Source organism: Hibiscus syriacus, unplaced genomic scaffold (genome assembly GCF_006381635.1).
Source record: "Hibiscus syriacus cultivar Baekdansim isolate YM2019G1 unplaced genomic scaffold, ASM638163v2 tig00110017_pilon, whole genome shotgun sequence".
NCBI lineage: Eukaryota > Viridiplantae > Streptophyta > Magnoliopsida > Malvales > Malvaceae > Hibiscus > Hibiscus syriacus.
In genome coordinates, this window is record NW_024062565.1 from 1314637 (window position 1) to 1320503 (window position 5867).

Sequence of the window (5867 nt, forward strand, 5' to 3'; positions counted from 1 at the left end):
ATCAATTTTGGTCAGTTTTAGTACCTAAACTTTCATTTTTTTTTCAAAACTTAAAATTAAATTTTTAACAAGTACTAAAATGAAATAAATATTAAACATTAGGTATGATTTTAAAAATATTAAAAGTTTATATACTAAAATAATTTAAAACTAATAGTTTAAATACTAAATATATAGTTATCCTAATAATAATAATAAAACCAGAACGGTCAAGCAAAACCCTAGGAAAAAAATCAAGAACAGTTCACACACGAAAGCAATACATCTTTCGCCCTCAAATTCCTTTTTGTTTTCTTTCATTTGTTTGAAATCTCAATTCTCAGGTAAAACCCCAATATCTTTTGGCCAATTACTTCCCCTTTGATTGCTCTTCTTTGATTTCCTTGTTCGTTTTTACTTTAGACTCTCTTTTGATCAGATCTACGTTTATAGATGTTGTTTATTATCGTTTTCAATTCATTCTTAGCTGAAAGTACAGGTATTTCCCCCTTTGGCTTCAGCTTTATTGTGTTTGATGTGACGCATTGTAGTTTATTTTTCTTGTCTTTCATTTGTTTACATGTATGCTGTGTGAATCTGTGGGTTTCATTTAATTTTTATATTATTTCACGTTATTGAGTCTTTCTAATACTGGGTTTCTCTTTATTATCTGTTTATATTAGTTTCGGATGGGTGATTTGCAGTGGGATTTTGATTTCTTGTAGCTAAGGCCGTAAATGAGACAGATATCATGAGCTACTTAAGATTGACTTGATAAATAAATGAGACAGGTACCAGAGTTAGATTTATACTCGACTCGAGTAATGAACTCGAGCTCAAGCTTGAATGGAATTCTTAACAACCTAAAATAATTATTTGATACTCGATTCGAAAATACAATATATTAATATTTTATTTTTAAAAAAAATTAAAATATTAATAATACTAACATTTATGTGTTAATTCTTTAAAAAAATTACATTATGAAGTTTTCATGTATTAAAGGTTCTGGTTCGTGTTTAAGTTTAAGTTTCAATTGAATTAAGTTTAAGAATTTTTTTTTTCATTTCGAGCTTTTACGAGCTTAAATTCATGATTTCAAGTGCGAGTTGAGCTTGAAAATTTTAGACTTGCTATGTTTCGAGCTGAGTCGAGCTCAACAATACCCGAGCATGACTCGGCACGGCTCTTTTACAGTCCTACTTGTAGCAGATGAACTTGTAGGTCAAAGTTCACATGAGTTGGTTATTTAGCTTTGAATTTGCCTATTTGAAAAGCTGAGCTATGGGGTGCTAAGGATTTATGCAACTGTTTTGTTTTCAATATTGTTATTGATACTTTTGCCATTTGCTTTTCTCTTTAAAGGAACAAATGCTTGAAACCTAGTATTTATTCAAAGTTGAAACATTATTTTCATGTGTGAGTAATTTTGAACATATTTCTGTTCATTAAGGTGAATATTTTTATCTTTTCAAAAATATGTATACGTTTCTCTATCTAGACATTTTTTGTTCTTTTTGTTTGTACGAGCAAGAAGCTGTAAAACCAACAATCAAGTGAAAATCTTTTGTCGTCTGAATTATGATTTGATGATTGAAAAATGAAAATATGCCACTGTACTACCTGTTGATTGGGCCTGTTGATTAGGTTTTGTGCTGGTGCTTTACATTTTGGGTGGTTTGATCCTCAAGATTGGTTCAGTTAGTAAGTATTTGAAATGTTTTACAATTGTCTTGGAGCCAGATCTTTATTAAGCTGATAATAATGGCGGGTCAGAGGAATAGCTATGGGAAGCGGGCTCTTTCTCAATCTGATAATTCTGAGAATGGACCATATAAGAGAGAAATGCAGGTGATGACAGGGAACAATTTGTTATTGGCTCAGATGATACTGTATATCGGTATTTGTGCCCTGGGAGAAAGATAGGAAGCGTTATTGGAAGGGGAGGGGAGATTGTTAGGCAATTAAGGGGAGACACCAAATCGAAGATTAGAATTGGTGAGTCAATTCCTGGTTCCGAGGAGCGTGTGGTAACTATCTACGGCTCTAGAGATGAGACAAATGCCCTTGAAGATGGGAACACTTTTGTTTCTCCTGCACAAGATGCTTTATTCCGGGTGCATGACAAAGTTGTCGCTGAAGATTTGCACAGTGATGAAGATTCTGAAGGCCGCCAAATTACTGCTCGGCTTCTAGTATCTTCTGATCAGATTGGATGTATCATAGGAAAGGGTGGACAGATCATTCAGAACATACGTAGTGAAACTGGTGCCCAGATTCGCATTCTTAAGGATGATTTACCTTCTTGTGCCTTGGCTTCAGATGAACTTGTACAGGTAATTTGACTATTCAATTGTTGTGGTAGTGTTTTTAGATTTTGCTGATTTATTTCACTATCTCCTCTCATTTAGAATATATTTCACACCATACATTGATACAAGAAAAAGTTCTTTGGAGAAGAGTCTTAGCTTATTAAAAGTATTAGCAAGATGTTTTACTTGTGGTTAGGGTCAATGTTTTGGATGGAAACTTAGTTGTCTTTACTCTTTAATTGCTGAAGTCAACAAATTCAGCATTTAACTTTTCAGTCTTGAGTTCTTCTATTTTTGAATTTTACTCCTAGTCTTTTGCGCTTCAATTTTTGGCATGCATCAGGTATGTTATATTTTTAACTCCCTCCTGATAATTTTACTCTTGTTTGTTACCTGTAACATTGATAGTTTTTCTTCTTCATCTTATTATTATGTTCTCAGATGGTTGGTTTGTTACGCTTTTAATTTACTTTTGGCTTTAGATATCTGGGGAAGCTGCTGTTGTGAAAAGGGCTCTGCATCAAATTGCATCTCGCCTTCATGAGAATCCTTCACGAACTCAGCACTTGCTTACTTCTGCTGTGTCCAATGCATATCCTGCTGGTGGTGCAATGCTTGGTCCATCTTCTGGTGCCCAGATTGTAGGGTTAACTTCATTGGTTGGTCCATATGGACGATACAAAGGTGACACTGGAGAATGGCCACGCTCCATGTACTCAGCTCCAAGGGATGATATGTCATCAAAAGAATTTTCTCTTCGTTTGGTTTGTCCAACTGCTAATATTGGAGGTGTGATTGGCAAAGGTGGTGCCATAATCAACCAGATCAGGCAGGAATCAGGTGCTGCTGTCAAAGTAGATAGCACAAGTACAGATGGAGATGATTGCATAATAACTATATCAGCTAAAGAGGTCAGCTTTTAACCTTTTCTATGTTTATGTCTTGTGGAAGTATCTGTGCTTGTGCCTTGTGCTAGATTTGATGATTTTCCTAATCTTGTGCTGTATTAGTTCTTTGAGGATACATTTTCACCTGCTATTGAAGCAGCTGCACGGTTGCAACCTAGATGCAGTGAGAAGATTGAAAGAGACTCTGGAATTATATCATTCACAACCCGTTTACTTGTGCCAACTTCTCGTATTGGCTGCCTTATTGGTAAAGGTGGAGCTATTGTAACTGAGATGAGAAGGATTACAAAAGCTAACATCCGTATATTGTCAAAGGAAAACCTTCCAAAAATAGCTTCTGAAGATGATGAGATGGTTCAGGTGTAGTACCATTGGTGTTTTTATAGGATTTTCTTAATCGTTTCTCTGTATTTCTCTGTTTTTTAATTAACAGGAATGGAGAGTAAACATTGCTGGTTTATATGTATTATCAGATTTCTGGAGACCTTGATGTTGCTAAGGATGCCCTGGTACAAGTAACAACGCGGTTAAGAGCCAATCTTTTTGATAGGGAAGGTGCTGTTTCTGCGTTTGTGCCAGTTTTGCCATATCTTCACATGCCAACTGAAGGAGCAGACAGCTTGAGTTATGAAAGTAGAGAGGGCAAGAGACATGGGCGTCTGCATACTTATTCTGGTGGTTATGGGTCCAGTGATTTAGCTCATAGTGACAGCTATGGAAGTTATGGTGGTCTCCAGGTATTTCTTTGCTTTTCCTGTTTTATAGTATCTTAGGCAGGTGATGTATAAAATATAATTTGTTTGTTATCCCAGTTATCGAGTGAATATTTGTAGTGCTTTAGCTTGTTCGGTTGTTCCCTTCCATGTTTGTTTCTTATATAGTTTCTTTTAGTATTTTAGCTTGGATTGTTGCATCTCTTTCTCTCCCACCGTGCTGATAATGAGTAATTATGATTGTTAATATTCTTTGTAGATTGGTGGTAGTTCCAGTGCTTATGGAGCTTATGGAGGTTATTCTTCAGGGCGTGGTGGTCCTGGGTGAGATGATTTCTTTCCTTATAAGAACATTTTTGTTGTTCATTTTATTGACATGGATGCCATTTAATGTAGGAAAAATGCTTGGGTCTGAGAAAGTGATTGCTCTTTTACAAGCATTACATTTAAATATTTGAACTACATGGCTTAAAGTTTTCTTCAAGGGCACAATGCCAGTCTAAAATTTGTTATTTTCCAAGCATGTCTTTAGGCCCTTTAGTTTTGATTATGTTGGTACATGCTCACTCTATTAGGATTTTTCAATATTCATCATTAACTTCTCTTACCAGGTTATCAAGCCATAACCCTGTTTCTCGGCGCTAAAACCACGGTTACTAAAATTCTGTGAATTTGTACATGCAGGTAGATTATAGTTTTCTCAGTATCTGTATGTCTATTTCTATAACTGGCAATTCTCTGATTTGGACCAATACATACTAGTGTATAGCCTATCCAATCTCCCTAATTACAGATCTGATGCTCTTTTTTCCCTTTGTTGCCATTCCAATCCCATTAAAACAGCTGATTTATGAAGCCTGAAGCCAGCCTACTGCCTACTTTGCTGAAGCCTGCCTAAACCTGAAGACCAGATGAACCATGGTTTGACATACTCATGGCCCACCCTGATGCAACTACCTAGAAGGACCAAATATATGTGAAGATCTTAGTATTCTCTTTGAAATTTGCCATGTCCATGACACCAAAAAACACCAAGCTCTGTTATATATGCGCCCCAAGAACCTAGCTAGCCTGCATGCTTGTTGCAGACTTTTATTTCCTTATTTTGTTGTTTCTGCTTTTTAGTTTGCATTTGTTTAGGGGTTCTAAACCTTGTACCTTCTTCCATTCGCTGGCAGTTGTACTGAGAGTGCTGAGTTTATTATCTGACATTTGTCTTCTACATTTCCTTAATTTTGCTGGCTGTCTTAATTTATGATTGAATCTTATGCCCAGCTTACCCAGTTTACCTCAATATGTAGCGGTGAAGACATAAACTGGAATACAGGCATTTTCATTCAATTTTCTTAGCATCTAAATCAGCTAAGTAGTCCTTGTATCTTCATATTTACCCTTAATCAAGAAATCCATTGGTGTCAACTTAACGCTATTGAGGGATAGATTCTTGAAAACATGATTACTCAAAAACTTGAAGAGTAATACTGATTATTTTCCACTTTCACCCAGCTTAAACCATTTCCTTTGAGCATGTAATATAAAAAACTGAGTTATACTGTAGATTTTGACAGTGGTCATAATATCTTACTATGTTTGGTAGGATGGGGAAAGGAAAGAAATGGGTAAAAATAACATCGTTTTCTGATGCATCCCTTTGTTTTGTAAGATTAAAATGGGTGTATTTGCCGCTTGGAAAAGAAAACCTTTCTATTTAAGTTGACCATTACGCTTCTTTGTTTTCCATCCTTTATGCCAAACACGAGAAAGGAAAAATAACTTCTTTCTTCCCCCTTTTTACCTTACCATTTTTCCGTCTATATTTTCCAGCCATGCTAAACATGGTGTTTATGGATCTAATATGGCATCAAGTCATCAATGTTTACGGTCCACTCGTCAATAAATGATATATGCATGGCATGGTTTAGTGGAAAAACATGCTAGTTTATGCTACCAATGGA

The 5867-nt window shown here is 35.6% G+C and overlaps 1 pseudogene; it reads left to right on the forward strand.

The window, feature by feature from the left end:
- The first annotated feature begins 228 nt into the window (after positions 1-228).
- Positions 229-5329, forward strand: LOC120212924 (annotated as a pseudogene).
- Positions 5330-5867: the final 538 nt, after the last annotated feature.